Source organism: Sceloporus occidentalis, unplaced genomic scaffold (assembly GCF_023333645.1).
Source record: "Sceloporus occidentalis isolate IW3139 unplaced genomic scaffold, rSceOcc1.0.p SCAF_111, whole genome shotgun sequence".
NCBI classification, from domain to species: Eukaryota; Metazoa; Chordata; class Lepidosauria; order Squamata; family Phrynosomatidae; genus Sceloporus; species Sceloporus occidentalis.
Window position 1 is genome coordinate 52,369 of NW_028317091.1, and position 18,494 is coordinate 70,862.

Here is an 18,494-nt window from a genome sequence, read left to right on the forward strand (position 1 = left end):
GTGTAATAATATATATGTATATATTATTGTGGTGTAATAAAATATATGTATATACTGCAGTGTAATAATGTGGATGTATAAACTGCAGTGTAATAATGTAGATGTATATACTGCGGTGTAATAATATATATGTATATATTGCGGTGTAATAATATATATGTATATACTGCAGTGTAATAATGTGGATGTATAAACTGCGGTGTAATAATGTAGATGTATGTACTGCGGTGTAATAATATATATATATTATACTGCAGTATATACACATATATATGTAAATATTGCGGTGTAATAATATATATGTACATACTGCAGTGTAATAATGTGGATGTATATACTGCGGTGTAATAATATATATGTATATATTGCGGTGTAATAATATATATGTATATACTGCAGTGTAATAATGTAGATGTATATACTGCAGTGTAATAATATATATATGTGTATATGCTGCGGTGTTAAAATATATATGTATATACTGCAGTGTAATAATGTGGATGTATAAACTGCAGTGTAATAATGTAGATGTATATACTGCGGTGTAATAATGTAGATGTATATACTGCGGTGTAATAATATATATGTATATATTGCGGTGTAATAATATATATGTATATACTGCAGTGTAATAATGTGGATGTATAAACTGCGGTGTAATAATGTAGATGTATGTACTGCGGTATAATAATATATATATATTATACTGCAGTATATACACATATATATGTAAATATTGCGGTGTAATAATATATATGTACATACTGCAGTGTAATAATGTGGATGTATATACTGCGGTGTAATAATATATATGTATATATTGCGGTGTAATAATATATATGTATATACTGCAGTGTAATAATGTAGATGTATATACTGCAGTGTAATAATATATATATGTGTATATGCTGCGGTGTTAAAATATATATGTATATACTGCAGTGTAATAATGTGGATGTATATACTGCGGTGTAATAATATATATGTATATATTATTGCAGTGTAATAATATATATGTATATACTGCAGTGTAATAATGTAGATGTATATACTGCGGTGTAATAATATATATGTATATATTATTGTGGTGTAATAAAATATATGTATATACTGCAGTGTAATAATATATATATGTATATACTGCAGTGTAATAATATATATGTATATACTGCAGTGAAATAATGTAGATGTATATACTGCTGTGTAATAATATATGTGTATATATTATTGCGGTGTAATAAAATATATGTATATACTGCAGTGTAATAATATATATGTATATATTACGGTGTAATAATATATATATACTGCAGTGTAATAATATATATGTATATACTGCAGTGTAATAATTTATATGTATATACTGCAGTGTAATAATGTAGAGTATATACTGCGGTGTAATAATATATATGTATATATTATTGCGGTGTAATAAAATATATGTATATACTGCAGTGTAATAATATATATGTATATACTGCAGTGTAATAATGTAGAGTATATACTGCGGTGTAATAATATATATGTATATATTATTGCGGTGTAATAAAACATATGTATATACTGCAGTGTAATAATGTAACGGCTGCAGAACGTTCCACCGCAGGGGTTTCTGACCTGTAAATATTGCAGGTCCAATAAAACGCGAGCTCAACTGGCTCAGTCTCGTGTGGAAACCTTGTTATCCTTTGCAGTTCCCATGTCTTTGTTCCGTTTCTCTGCAGATGAATCATTTTTAAGTCAAAGCCACCGGCCTCGCTCTTGGTTGGACAGCAAATATGGTGACGTTTTCCCACCGCACGGGTCCGCCAAACACGGGGCCACCAAATGGGTCCGTGCAAACAAACACGGGTCCGTGCAAACAAACACGGGTCCGTGCAAACAAACACGGGTCCGTGCAAACGGAGCGGCTGGTTATTCCGTACTCGTATCACACGCATCCAAATGCAGTGAAAAGCCCCGTCCGCGGGGGGTATTTCTATACTCCGGAGATGCCGCTGAATACGTCGAGGGGTTTCTCTGCCCTTACATGGAATCTGTGCAAACAATCCTTAAAAGTACGGAAAGTTTGGTGAAAAAACCAACCGGTTGCCTGATCCGTCCAAATGCTGCTCTGAAAAAATATACACTTTTGTGGGGTATTTTCAGCTGCCGAACAGCCCCAAAAGAAACACAGGAGCCGGGCAGATTCCATTCTGCCCCCCGTAACTTCCAAAAAACTTTTCACGGTAAAACATTAGGGGAAAAACGTGTTTTTTCAATCTATTTTAATGTATTCTTTATATAATATTTATAAAAATGTCACCATAATGAACAATTTATAATTTGGGCGGCTGCAGGAAAAATATTATTATATTTACACAACCGTCGAGCTTCCATTAATGAATCGTCTTTCAACTCCGCGTACGATTGGGAACTTTCAGTTCGTTAAAGCATTTATAGACATAAATTATTATTTACCCCTAAAGGGATTCCGGGCGCTAAGCGGGCGTTATGTGTATTCTGCGCCATGAGACGGGTGAGGATATAAAAATATACTTTTATTATTACCGTCTATCTGCCATGTAGTATTCCATTTATTTATATAGTGCCAGCAGATGCTGTAGCGGCACAGGGTAAATTCTGAATAATGGAGTGAGAAGGGGGGCAGCGTGGGGTAAATGCTGAATACGGGAGTGAGAAGGGGGGCAGCGTGGGGTAAATGCTGAATACGGGAGTGAGAAGGGGGGCAGCGCGGGGTAAATGCTGAATACGGGAGTGAGAAGGGGGGCAGCGTGGGGTAAATGCTGAATACGGGAGTGAGAAGGGGGCAGCGCGGGGTAAATGCTGAATACAGGAGTGAGAAGGGGGGCAGTGCGGGGTAAATCCTGAATACGGGAGTGAGAAGGGGGGCAGTGCGGGGTAAATCCTGAATACGGGAGTGAGAAGGGGTGCAGCGTGGGGCAAAAACTGTGTAAATAGGAAATAAAACTGGGTTTCTGTTCTTCAGACTGCAGAGTTCTGTCAGATCTTCTCCTCACATCCCGCGTTCCAGCAGCGGCGCCGCCGCATCAGCTCAGTCCGTTTCCAATCATTTCCCGCTCTGCTGCTTCCTGTCGTTCTTTGTACCACATGACCCAACAGTCACATGATCTGCCGTGACCAGAGTCCTTCTCCTGGGTAGGAACGAGCCGCTACCGTTAGACCAAGGAACGCCGCTGTGATGTGCGGCAAACGGTCATCGAGCTCCTCGAGTTGGGAAGCAGGCGAGGCGTCCGTGGCAAGGCTGGTGAAGGGCCATAGAACATCCTGAAATTGTCCAACGCAGACCCCAGTAAATGCCCACCATGAGCAACGTCGGTGCCGACCCCTGGTGGGAAGTGGCTGTAAGAAAATTGCAAAAGCACTAAAAATGCCCATTTCCACCATCAGGGCAACAATTAAGAAGTTCCCATCAACTGGAAATGTAACGAATGATCCTGGAAGATTGTGTCTGTAGCGTGTCTGTAGCGTGTCTGTAGCGTGTCTGTAGCGTGCCTGTAGCGTGTCTGTATTGTGCCTGTAGCGTGTCTGTAGCATCTCAACGCACTGTGAAGGGGATGGTTTCGAGCAGCCAAAAAATCTCTGAGGATCGCAGATGGAGAATTGTAGAAGTTAGTAGCGTCTTCGGGTCAGAAAGTCCCCAAAACCACAATCCGACGTCACCTACATCCCCGCGAGTTGTTTTTGATACACGGCATCATGGACTCTACCGCATCTCAACCGATATTAACTGAACCCCGGACCGCCTCTGCCAGAAAGCAGAACAGGCCTCGGATCTTCCAGCAGGACAATGATCCAAAACGTACATCAAAATGGTGAACTGACCATAAAATCGAGGTCCCGCCGTGGCCACCCAGTCCCCTGACTGAACCCCATAGAAAACCTCTGGGGAGAGTCCGCCAGCGTCGACCTCGAAATGTGAAGGATCTGGAGAGGTTGGAGGAACCGTCTCAGATTCTCCAACCTCATCAGGCATTACAGGATATGTTACCTCAGAAAAGGGAGAAAACACAAACTATCCACTAAAAGGACCCCAATTATCGTGCCCCACGCATATATTTCACCATTTTTATTTTTTGGGATGAAGCTGTGTTGCGTTGCGATTGATATCCATGACAGCAGAGTATTTTTGTGTATTTTTTGATGGAAAGATCAAAAGGTTAAACAATAAAGTCAATTTTTTATAGCCTTCTTTGCTCATATTTACCAACGGGGCTAATTTTTGGTGTATGTAATGTATAGGGTATATGTGCAGGCCGGGTGGTGTATGTAATGTATATAGTATATGTGCAGGCCGGGTGGTGTATGTAATGTATAGGGTATATGTGCAGGCCGGGTGGTGTATGTAATGTATAAGGGTATATGTGCAGGCCGGGTGGTGTATGTAATGTATATAGTATATGTGCAGGCCGGGTGGTGTATGTAATGTATAAGGGTATATGTGCAGGCCGGGTGGTGTATGTAATGTATAGGGTATATGTGCAGGCCGGGTGGTGTATGTAATGTATAAGGGTATATGTGCAGGCCGGGTGGTGTATGTAATGTATAGGGTATATGTGCAGGCCGGGTGGTGTATGTAATGTATATGGTATATGTGCAGGCCGGGTGGTGTATGTAATGTATAGGGTATATGTGCAGGCCGGGTGGTGTATGTAATGTATAGGGTATATGTGCAGGCCGGGTGGGGGATGTAATGTATAGGGTATATGTGCAGGCCGGGTGGTGTATGTAATGTATAGGGTATATGTGCAGGCCGGGTGGTGTATGTAATGTATATAGTATATGTGCAGGCCGGGTGGTGTATGTAATGTATATAGTATATGTGCAGGCCGGGTGGTGTATGTAATGTATATAGTATATGTGCAGGCCGGGTGGTGTATGTAATGTATAGGGTATATGTGCAGGCCGGGTGGTGTATGTAATGTATAGGGTATATGTGCAGGCCGGGTGGTGTATGTAATGTATAAGGGTATATGTGCAGGCCGGGTGGTGTATGTAATGTATATAGTATATGTGCAGGCCGGGTGGTGTATGTAATGTATATAGTATATGTGCAGGCCGGGTGGTGTATGTAATGTATATAGTATATGTGCAGGCCGGGTGGTGTATGTAATGTATAAGGGTATATGTGCAGGCCGGGTGGTGTATGTAATGTATAGGGTATATGTGCAGGCCGGGTGGTGTATGTAATGTATAGGGTATATGTGCAGGCCGGGTGGTGTATGTAATGTATAAGGGTATATGTGCAGGCCGGGTGGTGTATGTAATGTATAGGGTATATGTGCAGGCCGGGTGGTGTATGTAATGTATAGGGTATATGTGCAGGCCGGGTGGTGTATGTAATGTATAGGGTATATGTGCAGGCCGGGTGGGGGATGTAATGTATAGGGTATATGTGCAGGCCGGGTGGTGTATGTAATGTATAGGGTATATGTGCAGGCCGGGTGGTGTATGTAATGTATAGGGTATATGTGCAGGCCGGGTGGTGTATGTAATGTATATAGTATATGTGCAGGCCGGGTGGTGTATGTAATGTATATAGTATATGTGCAGGCCGGGTGGTGTATGTAATGTATATAGTATATGTGCAGGCCGGGTGGTGTATGTAATGTATAGGGTATATGTGCAGGCCGGGTGGTGTATGTAATGTATAGGGTATATGTGCAGGCCGGGTGGTGTATGTAATGTATAAGGGTATATGTGCAGGCCGGGTGGTGTATGTAATGTATAGGGTATATGTGCAGGCCGGGTGGGGGATGTAATGTATAGGGTATATGTGCAGGCCGGGTGGTGTATGTAATGTATATAGTATATGTGCAGGCCGGGTGGTGTATGTAATGTATATAGTATATGTGCAGGCCGGGTGGTGTATGTAATGTATAAGGGTATATGTGCAGGCCGGGTGGTGTATGTAATGTATAGGGTATATGTGCAGGCCGGGTGGTGTATGTAATGTATAGGGTATATGTGCAGGCCGGGTGGTGTATGTAATGTATAAGGGTATATGTGCAGGCCGGGTGGGGGATGTAATGTATAGGGTATATGTGCAGGCTGGGTGGTGTATGTAATGTATAGGGTATATGTGCAGGCCGGGTGGTGTATGTAATGTATAGGGTATTTGTGCAGGCCGGGTGGTGTATGTAATGTATAAGGGTATATGTGCAGGCCGGGTGGTGTATGTAATGTATAGGGTATATGTGCAGGCCGGGTGGTGTATGTAATGTATAGGGTATATGTGCAGGCCGGGTGGTGTATGTAATGTATATAGTATATGTGCAGGCCGGGTGGTGTATGTAATGTATATGGTATATGTGCTGGCCGGGTGGTGTATGTAAAGTATATGGTGTATTTGCAGGTCAGGTGGTGTATGTAATGTACATAAAGTATGTATGGGGTATGGTATATTGTATGTAATGTATATAGAATATAGTGTATGTAATGTATATGGTATATGGTGTATGTAATGTATATGGTATATAGTGTATGTAATGTATATAGTGTATGTAATGTATATGATGTATGGTATATAGTGTATGTAATGTATATGGTGTATGTAATGTATATGGGGTATGGTATATAGTGTATGTAATGTATATGGTGTATGTAATGTATATGGTGTATGTAATGTATATGGTATATGGTGTATGTAATGTATATGGTATATAGTGTATGTAATGTATATAGTGTATGTAATGTATATGGTGTATGGTATATTGTGTATGTAATGTATATGGTGTAGGTAATGTATATGATGTATGGTATATAGTGTATGTAATGTATATAGTGTAGGTAATGTATATGGTGTATGGTATATAGTGTATGTAATGTATATAGTGTATGTAATGTATATGATGTATGTAATGTATATGATGTATGGTATATAGTGTATGTAATGTATATGGTGTAGGTAATGTATATGATGTATGGTATATAGTGTATGTAATGTATATAGTGTAGGTAATGTATATGATGTATGGTATATAGTGTATGTAATGTATATAGTGTAGGTAATGTATATGATGTATGGTATATAGTGTATGTAATGTATATAGTGTATGTAATGTATATGATGTATGGTATATAGTGTATGTAATGTATATGGTGTAGGTAATGTATATGGTGTATGGTATATAGTGTATGTAATGTATATGGTGTATGGTATATTGTGTATGTAATGTATATGGTGTATGGTATATGGTGTATGTAATATATATAGTGTAGGTAATGTATATGATGTATGGTATATAGTGTATGTAATGTATATGGTGTAGGTAATGTATATGGTGTATGGTATATAGTGTATGTAATGTATATGGTGTATGGTATATTGTGTAGGTAATGTATATGATGTATGGTATATAGTGTATGTAATGTATATAGTGTAGGTAATGTATATGATGTATGGTATATAGTGTATGTAATGTATATGGTGTAGGTAATGTATATGGTGTATGGTATATAGTGTATGTAATGTATATGATGTATGGTATATAGTGTATGTAATGTATATAGTGTAGGTAATGTATATGATGTATGGTATATAGTGTATGTAATGTATATGGTGTAGGTAATGTATATGGTGTATGGTATATAGTGTATGTAATGTATATGGTGTATGGTATATTGTGTATGTAATGTATATGGTGTATGGTATATGGTGTATGTAATGTATATGGTATATGGTGTAGGTAATGTATATGGTGTATAGTATATAGTGCATGTAATGTATATGGTATCTGGTGTATGTGCAGGCCGGGCGGTGCGGGCTCTAGGACCCGCCGCCGCCGCCGGTCCGCCCGCCCGCCCGCCCGGTGCAGAGCCTTCCTGCCGCTGGGGGGAGGAGGCAGCGCAGGCAGCAGCCGGGGGGACGCGGACAGGAGTGAGGGGGACACAGCCAGGGACAGGACCCCCACACACCGGCCGGGGGTAAGTACGGAGGGGCAGGGGCCGGTGAATGCGAATGGCGGGGCGGGTGACTGGCACAGACTCCCCACCCCGATGGCACAGAGCAGCCGATGGGCGGAGGCACTACAGGGGTTACTGTGCCCGGGGGGTGGCTGGGTGGGTACTTGGCAGTGCCATGGGGTAGAGACCGCGGTTTGCCCGCTGCTCCCCGGTTCCGTGCATGCTGGCGGAGCCCCGGTGGTGAGGTGGCACGCTGGGGTATTTGCCCCGGGGCAGCCTGTGCAGGGGGAGCAGTGTGCCAGCCCCTCGCCCTCCTCACTCGCCCATCTCGGTGTTTTTGTGTCTGCCATGTCTGCCCTTGAGATGGGTCTCGGGCCTCCGCCACCGTCTTGGCCGCAGATACCCCCCGAGGCGGCATGTGACAGGGGCATTAACCCTTTCCCTGCCACACGGGCTGCAGTGACATCATGCCCCGGCTGGCGGGTAAGGGGTATTATCCCGGGTACTGTGGCCCCGCGTTCACCGTGGGCTCTGGCCGTGTTTTCCTTTCCGCGGCTCCCGCTGATGCCCGGTAACCACCTGTAACCCTCGCTGCCGGCTCGTGGGGGTTAAATGGGGTGAAAAGGGCTGAAACTGCCCAGATCTGCCCTCCATGGGGTGCCGGAGGAGGGGGCATTTAACTCATTTCATGCCAGAGGAGCGAGAAATCAATGGCGATCCATTTAACCCTTTCAGTGCTGCCGGCTCACCTGTCTGATCCCGAATGGGTTAAGCGCTGAGCTGGTGGCGCGGGAGAGATTTACTAAACACGGCGCTGCTGCCGCGCGAATTAACCCTTCGGTGCCAGGCTGTATTATCGCTGCTAAAATTGGAACGGTGCGCTCATTGGGTTGATTAACCCCTCATCCGCCAGACCCAGCTGTGAGGATTAATAGTTAAAAGGCCACATGTCTGGGCTGGAAAAAGCGTCGGTATTATAAGGGGTTAACATATTTACCGCTTCTTCGTGCGGTTGGCAGGAGAGGGTTAATATTTATTTTCACTTGTCCGTTAACCCTTGCCGTCCCTGAAGGCAGCAGATTACCGGGGGCCCCGTGCGTGTCAGAGAGATTACCGGGGGCCCGGTGTGTGTGAGAGATTACCGGGTGCCGGCTGGAGGATATTGTCGGTGGATTCCGCACCGGCCTCCCTGTCATGTAATATTCTGCGGCGGATCTGTTTGGGGGTCCGGAGAAAAATCCAGAATGTTTTCGGGATTGGAGAGAAAACCGAAGGCCTAGAAACCACCGAAGGCCTAGTAACGGGGGGGGGCAGTCTCGGGAGGGGGGTGCTGAGTGGGGTAGGTGGGCAGTCTCGGGTGGGGGGGATCTGTATGGGGTAGGTGGACAGTCTGGGGGGTGCTGTGCTGTGTGGGGTAGGTGGGTAGCGGGGGGGGGGGTGCTGCGTGGGGTAGGTGGGTAGCGGGGGGGGGGTGCTGTGTGGGGTAGGTGGGCAGTCTAGGGTGGGTGGGGGGTGCTGTGAGGGGGCTCTGTGTGGGGTAGGTGGGCTGCAGTACTGTGCAGTCTCTCTTCACCTTGTCCTTATTTGCCCCCGGTCTCCCTGGACCGAGGGGCAGCTTTATTTTCCTCCAATAAAGGCAGCTCTGGGGAAAGGGGTGTTAACCCTGTGATGTCTGCAGCACCTGGTGCAAGGAGGGGCACAGAGGCTCTCCATACCTGTCTATAGGAGACATCTGCCTTCCTAAGGGGTTAATAAACGCCCCGGGGGGGATGACTGGGGCCGTGTCCTGTGATGTCACCCCTACTCCTTTCGGGGCCGCACAGGGCCCCCATATGTTCACTATTGCCCCCCCATTTCTCTGCAGCAGGAGAAGGGATCTGACGCCCAGACGAGGTCAAATCCCAAACATCCTCAGACGGTGACATATCGCCCACATAAACCGTAGCAATGTACAGAGATGTCTGTACGATATAAAGCGACACAGAGATACTGTCCGGAGCCCCCCAGGACCTGCAACGGGAAGGGTTAATAATGTTTTGGGCACCCCTGGGGAGATGATTTGTCCAGCAGCCAGCTTTTAACCGTTTGGCGCCTGCATGCGTGTCCCGGCTGTCAGTGGACGGAAGGCACTTCCTGGTGTCGGATTAACCCCTGAAGGGTCTGCAGCACGTGACCCGCCCGGCACAACACTTCCTTGGGTTTGCAAGTATTAACCCTGGACATCCCAAAAGGGGTCTGCAGACAGTGAAGGGTTAAAATCCCCTGTGTAAGCTGAAGTGTAAATACAGGCGTGTCCCCTGCAGGTATTGGGGGAGGGGATCTGCTCACCTGTATGCTAGCTATAGGTGTAGGTAGGAGCAGGTGTGTAACCCTTTGGGGTCTGCAGTACTCCTCTGTATTACTGCACACTATAATCATGCACGGCTCTCAGGGGGTTAATGGGGCAGCAGGCTGTGGAGTATTGATCCTCTCTATGAGGTTGGATTTTGTGTTTCCTTCTGTTTAATGGCGGCCGCCCCCCACCCTTTATAAATAGATGGCGGGGAGTTTATGGGGAGAGGGTCAGCTGAGGACTGAGACGCGCTTCCCGGTGCGGCCTGCGGGGGCAGCAGCTTCATCCGAACACATCCAGTAACAGAGTATCCTCACCCGGCATCCAGTAACAGAGTATCCTCACCCGGCATCCAGTAACAGAGTATCCTCACCCGGCATCCAGTAACAGAGTATCCTCACCCGGCATCCAGTAACAGAGTATCCTCACCCGGCATCCAGTAACAGAGTATCCTCACCCGGCATCCAGTAACAGAGTATCCTCACCCGGCATCCAGTAACAGAGTATCCTCACCCGGCATCCAGTAACAGAGTATCCTCACCCGGCATCCAGTAACAGAGTATCCTCACCCGGCATCCAGTAACAGAGTATCCTCACCCGGCATCCAGTAACAGAGTATCCTCACCCGGCATCCAGTAACAGAGTATCCTCACCCGGCATCCAGTAACAGAGTATCCTCACCCCACATCCCCTGCCAGAGTAAGAGTATCTGTGACGGGAACGACCTGTACCCCGACTGGGTACACCCGCCAGACAGTCCTTCCTTCTCTCCATGGCCACCAGGAACACGAAACTTCAACCGTCAGGCAGGACTAGCGTCGAAGACAGCAGGAATCCTACTTCTTCATAAACGTATTGCAGAGATTGGGGCCACTGAAATACTCGGGGGGGGGGGTGTTCAGAAGAGCTACCTTACTCCCCTCCTCACTGGAAAACACGGATCTTTTTAAGAGACCCAGCTCCACCATGACTTTTCAGTGTAATAATACACATCCGTGCCGTTTGCATCAACCAATCAAATACAAAAAGGCCAAAAACCAAAACCCTAAGCGATGCACCAAGGCTGACCCCCCCCAAGACAGAACTCATAATAAGGTAAACCAGGAAGTAATTTTATGGGGGACACAATCATTACCAGCCTCCAAGAGCCTTTCAATAGAGTGGCGGTGAGTTACGACCAGCATGCATCACACCATATGTAAAATGCAATATGCAGATCATATGCACATTAGATATAACGAGAAACCACACCAATTTACACAATCCTGCCATCAGAACCAATAATATCGATCAGGCAGGAGGAAGGGTGAGACTGGGATCTAGAGCGCTGGCGCGCTCGCTGGTGCCCCCTTTACCCCTCATCAGGTGCAGGGTGACTTAAGCAGAAATCCAAGCAAAGGAACCAGATATTGTAATTAGTGTCGCCTGCTGGAAGTGTGTAATGCATTCCAGGGGGCCACCATCTATAATGGGTAATAGAGGCTTCTGTGACAGTGTCCTTACCCAGCAGGCCGAGGGCTGAATCAGGATTAAACTAAAGCTGGGGAGAGAAGCTGCAGCATATCAGGGAGAGCGGGGAGGAATGAGAGGACCATGAGCTGGGCGCCCGGGAAGGGTGTACCGCGCACACAGGGGCCCGATAGCAGTAACTGAGTGTATGGATTTGATGTTAAATGGCGGGGTTCTCCGTATACCTTAATTACCCCGCAGCCCTCCAGCCGGAGTAAAGATTTTCATGGAGGGTCTTCTGCCCCAAACAGCCTCACCGAATATGCGCTAGTATTAAACCGCTTGGTGTTTTATAGTTAACCGCTCGCCGACAGAGAAGCGCTTTCACTGAAATCAATGGGGGTCTCGCCAGACCCCTGGAAATACCGTGCTAGAGACAGCTGCCTCTCGCCTGCACAGATCTGAGCGGCATGTGCATTCAGCCAACTGCGTCGACTACAAGGGACTGTAGGGGTCCGGGGCTCGGAGGTGATGCATTGAGGTGATCAGGAGGGGTCTTCCTAAGGTTTGGGGGCAGTGAGTGATCACAGGTGTAAGGGCCACCTTTCCTGCAGGGCTGCAGTACCTCACACTGCCTTTCCATATGAGGGGGCGCTGTGCAGCATCTGTGTCCCGCTGTGCTCTATGGGCAGAAAGAGGTAGTACACCGACAGATACGTCCAGGTAGCCAGTCCAGGCCTCCCACCTCCCCCTGGGTATCTGGGGTCAGCAATAAGGGGTATTATTATTATTATTGATTTCTATAGTGCCATCATATTCATAAAAAGGGACATCACAAGCCGTGCATCAACTGAAGTAAAAAGAGTCCCAGTCCGTTTAACGAAATACCCTTTATACCCCAGCGGCTTCCACAAGCCCCTGCCGCCTGCTTGCTTGTAACCCCCACTCGGGAATCTGGAGGGCAAATGCGGGAAAAAATTGCAAAAGGGGAGCAAAGTGATGATGTCATCAGCCATCACATAACGTAAGCAGTCGTTTTGTTGATGCGAACGGCTGCCGAGACGTGTATGGAAACCCATCAGCCAGAAAGTCCTGCTTTCCAGCTCATTTTGGGGTGTTTGATGGCTGTGCTGTCTCTTTAATAAAGCTATGGAGAATGCTGTATAAATACTGTTTTACAGAAAGCGTGGTAGGTACCTGGCACAGCCCCCAAGCAGAGGTGGTACCGGGAGCTCGTTACCACGTGGGCAGAGGCAAGGAAAGCTTCTTGATTAAACAAATGAGTCTGATTTTTAAATAGCCAGACGGAGGGGGTGGGGCAGGTGGCCGGCGGCTCGCGCTCCGCTGGCAGATGGAATGACTTGTGAATGGGGGTTCTATGCATGCGCGGCTTGCACTCGGCCCACGGTCTCTGCCTCATTCTCTCACATCGAGACTTTCATGTATCAAACTATTAATAGGAGGAACGCCACGTCAGGCTCTTTATGGGCTCATTGGAACACGGTATTTGTGTTGCACGACATTTATGGCGTCTGTAAGACATTTTTATAGAATGAACTGCATGTCACGAGTCATATGTGCACTTGTTTTAGTGGGTGTGGTTAGAGGCGTGGCTGGGGCTATTTGTGTGACCGGGTGGGGCATTTTTTTAGAAGAATAAGGGGGTTTATTTCTGTTGCTTCTATACACATTATCGGGGCTTTTAGGGCTGTAGAACCCTGCGATCCCCTCATACCCAGAAAACATTCTGACCTCCTAGAAAAGAGCGGCACGGGGAGGAGAGAGGGGCGTTGGGTGGGGCACAAGGAAGTGAGCTCAATAGTTCCTTCTGGAAGAGGGGGTGACCCCGCTAGTTCCTTCCGGAAGAGGGGATGACCATGTTGGTTCCTTCCGGAAGAAGGACTTCAACTGCTAGTTCCTTCTGGAAGAGGGGATGACCCCGCTAGTTCCTTTGGGAAGAGGGGATGACCCCGCTAGTTCCTTCCGGAAGAGGCGGTGACCCCGTTAGTTCCTTGCAGCTGAGGAGGCGACCCTATTAGTTCCTTGAGACAGAGGGGGATGACCCAGCTACTTCCTTCAGGCAGAAGGTGCAACCCTGCTCAGCCTTGTGACTGGTAGTGACCCTCAGGTTCCAATCAAGATATGACTATGGCTCCCACGAGCCGCAGTCCCAGAATTCCTCGTGTCGGAGGCTGGGAGGGTTAAGCCACGTTTATTCCTGAAGGTCTTGTTGTTTCACTTTATTTTCGGAGGCTGCAGAAATCTAAATGGAGGTTGAGAACAAAAGCAAGCTGCCGGTGGGAGGCAGAACACGTCTCGTCATTGTCCCCCCGACGCCTCCTCCGGTTGTCTCTGTGACTGCCGGGATGAGTTGTCGGCTGGTCATCTCGCAGGGTGCGTGGAGGTGCAGCTCCCACGTGGCGATGTGTAATCGCTGCGTGTCTCCGGGAGGAGATGGGGCTCCATTAGCAGCCACATCAGGGCTCTATTTAAGGGACGCTGCCGGGCGCCGGGGGATGCTGCCGAGCTGCTCTTACGGTGTCCTGTCATCGGGATCCTGCCGTCCGGGACGTGATAAGGTAACTCTTCTTCTTAATGATTTTATTGATGATGTAACGGGAAGGATGAGCAGCAAACATTTTGGGAGGGGAGCAAAGGGGAGCAATCTCCATGGCAACCAGGACCAAACTAGCGACGTCGAGGTGACCCTATCACTTTAAGACCAGCAGCCGGCTGATCACATAACTGGCTGGATATGCGCGGCTGCGCGCTCCGTGTTTATGCTTCATGCAGCGTGCGGGCGGCATATCCAGAGGCTGCGGCCCCCAACCAGCCCCCGGAGTGTGCGGCCCTGTCCCCGAGTGGCATTTCTTTTGCCCCAGTGTGCCAGATGTCCAGTGTGGGCCTGACCAATGGAAGGCGTGCAGCAGGAAAATCTCTTAAATCCAGACACAGGGGTGATAGGGTTAAGAAGGTATCGTTTAACCTGTTCAGTGCTGGGAGTCCGGTAAAGATTGCACCGGATTTCATCACAGACTCTGCGAACCCGTTGTGGCCGGGGCGGCCCGTGGGGAAGGCATCATCGTTATGAGGGACCTCGGGAGAGGCGATGGGTATGGAGAGGGATGTTCTGGGGGAGAATTGTGCTTTTTCAGTATTTTGATGCCAGAGGGTAACAGGGTTAAGGGAATTGGGGTTTGGGGCCGGGGGTGCAGGGGGCATTTCAGTCAGTCGATATGGGAGAAGGTGGTTGGGGTACCAAGAGCCTGCTGGTTGCCCCGGTGTCAGAGTAGGGGGGTATTATTGTCATGGATGGGCCTTTGGGCATTTAAAGCTGAAGTCCCACTTAGACAAAGCATTAATTGCCCCCTCTAGCATGTTAAGCAAATAACCATCTTCAGATCTTTCGCTCTGAAGGGTTAATCAAATACAAAAACGTCAGTTTCTATGACGACAAGCTAACAGTGCCTGTTCCTGTGTCACATGACAAATAAAGATTCCCTGAAAAATTCTGAATGAGGCAAATTTTCATCCAGATTAAAAGGTTTTTGAATGGGGTTTTTGATCCTGGGTTTACGTATCGTGGATTAGGGCTGCGTCTACTGAACAAGTGACTCTGCCGTTATAATGCTTGTGTCTGGGGTCTATTGTAGCCCTCAGGGGCCACAGATGGACTGGGAGGTCTGTATATCCTGCATGGTAACAGGCAACAGAAACAGTGGCCCGTCTGTGGCCCCCGAGGACAGGCGTTTTGGCGATATTTCCGGTTCAGTCCAGTGGCAATGGTGACCTCGCTCTGAGTTACGATGACCCAGCCGAGTACCCCCAGTTTTTGGCTTACAGTCCTGGCGCCGCAGTGTTGCTGCGTTTGCTCCCCTCCCGTTTGAATCTGCCGGTTGCTAACGGCGGTACGGAGTGCAGCGAGACTCATTTTGTTTTAATGCTTCCTGCCATAATTTCCATTTCTGCTGAATGGACAAAAATTCTTTAATCATATAACTTGTTGCCTATTCGCATTGTTTGCTGCATCGTTTTTGGTCATGTGACAGAAGAGCAGACGCTGATAGGCTGTTGCCATGGAAACAGAAAGCTTCTCTGTGTTGTGTGTTGATTGAAGATTGGGGGGGGTAGAGTGTCAGCTGCTGTCAACTGCATCTTTAACCCCTTTAATACACTGCCAGTCCCACTTCCATTAACCCTTCGTGCACCCTGTAGTGGCATGTTTCCACCATTGGGCACCGTATCCCCTTTAGGTGCCGGCGGAGGGTCTGATGCACAGTATCTTAACCCTATCAGTGCCACGGAGGGATCTCTTTATAGAGCATAACCGGTGCATGAATTAACCCTTTAATGCACGAGTGGGATGTTTTACTTTAGCAATATGTATTGAAATCTTTCACAAGGAGGACTATTTTTTCCTTTCCTATTTTTACTGTGAAAGCAGAATATGCCGAGCCGTGGCCTCCTCCACCGTGTCCTCCGCCGCTGTGGCCTCCTCCACCATGGTCTCCGCAGCCGTGTCCTCCTCCGCCGTGTCCTCTGCTGCCGTGGCCTCCTCTGTATACCGATTATAATTATGTTTCCAGTGGAAGTGGCGCGGGAATAATGTTAGGGATTGAGGGACGCTCAGGACACAAATGAAAAGGCCGGCTGGACAGACTGACAGGCTGTGGATCTGTGTAAATGGCTCCTTCGGCCCCCTGCTGAGCCGGTTCAGCGCATGAACCCTTAATGTGAAGGATAAGCTGCCGGGAGCCGCCTTAATCCGGTGTCAGATCCATCAGGGGGACACGTGTTTAAAGGGACAGCGGCGCAGCGCAGTGAATACAGGGGGGCATGGAGGCCACGGCTCAGCCCACACTCTGTAGAATAAGCCCCATCTGGGGGTCCGATTATCCAGAACCCCATCCTGCAGACAGGATTCCCCCCATATTGTGCCACAGCCAATAATATGCATTGCACCCCCTTATCTGTATCCCATGGGAGCAGCCATCTTAACTTCCAACGTGGACTTCTTGCAGAAGCAGGAAGGCACCGGCATCTTATGACTTCACACTGAAGCGGCTGTTTGAAAAGAAGAGTGAGAGTATGAGGGTTTCGAGAAAGAGCGTAAGTGAGTGAGCGAGGCAGGCAGGGAGGGAGAGAATGAGAGATGACGAGGGAGTGAGTGTGTATTCATGCATGTATGTAAAAGTGAATGTGCATGTAATAGCATGAGTGTGTATGTATAAGTGTGTATTAGCGTGTGTGTGTTAGTATGAGTGTATATGTGTCAATGTGTGTAAGCATGAGTGTGTATGTATAAGTGTGAGTGTATATGTGTGTAAGCATGAGTGTGTATGTGTATGTGTAAGTGTGTGCGTAGGTATGAGTGTATGTCTAAATGTGTGTTAGCGTGAGTGAATGCGTGTAACTTAGTGTTATGTGCATGTTAACATGATCGTGTAAGTGTGAATATGTGCCAGTGTGTATGTTACGGGGAAGAGGTCTGCAAGGAGCTGATAGGGCCTCTTGGCTTTGCCTTCCCCTGGCCAAAAGGTGCTAGCCATCCGATCACATGATCTCTCACACTCTGACTTATCCCACATGCAGGAAGTGACATCACATCCACTTCCTACATGCTGGATCCGTGTGCACACAGCATGGATGTTTGGGACGTGTTGCTTGGTGAAGTTTCTGCACCGGGGCCCTGTGATTTCTAGTTACGGCCCAGCTCTCTCCTGTTGTTAAGTTGCTGCTTGTTGCTGATTGGTTCAGGAAAGCTTTGTAATGTTGGGAGGGGATAATACTGGTTCTGCCCCCTTTTAGCTAAAGGCTGATAAACGGGCGTCCGGCGAGTGCAGGAGGTCAGCAGCGTCACCTATTAAAGTATATATTATTAGAATTATTACCCGCTACGCCTTTATATACTGTGACTGCTCATGTTTTTTTTTTTTATTTGTTGCAGGAGAAAGAAAGATCCGGAAAGCGGGAGGAAACTCAGAACGATAACTTCCTTTGGTGCTTTTTTTCTAAGTTTTTTGACTTTTTTCTCGTTTTTAAGCGTTTTTACGGAGCTGAACACACAAGACTTGATTTTTTTTTAAAGAAATCGGTTCCCAATGATGCCGTCCAATGGCACCATCATTAACACCAGCAACCCTCCTCCGGAGACAGAGGTCGTCCAAATGCACAAGGTAGGGCTTACGATGGTGGCCCCTAGGGGCTGCGGGACGGGGGATTCATGCACGGTCGGTAGTTCCAGCACATTAATCAGCTTGAGATGCTGGAGTTTATTTAGTTGATAATCCCCATTCTCGATGAGTTAGCATGCTGTTTGAGAGGGTGCCCCTAACATAGAAGAGCTGCTAGTTAGTGATAGATTTAAATAACCATACGCAGTTCATGCGCGTTACTTGGAAGGTTCTGCTTGTCACTTGGGGTGGTGGGGATTGCTGTGGCCCTGCAGGGGCCCACTTAGTAGGTAGCTGGAGAGCAGGCATCTGATACCAGGTCCCCTTCTTCATTTTCTTTGGGGGTCGCACTCCCGAAGGATATGCAGCCCCTTCCTTCTCTCCCCGGCCATAAGGCCTGCAGGAGGGCCGGATCTTCTTGGTTCCTCCCTGCAAGGGTTGGGACCACTGGAATACGCGATTGGAGGAGGGGGGGCCACCAGAAAAACCGGACTATATAAAAAAAAGTCCTCTCCTAGGAAGCCCCATCCCTTCGGCTGGTGTGGTAAACAGTTTTCCCGTATGCACCGCACACCGAGCCAAAAGGCTGGGGCTACTGCATACAAACATAAAAA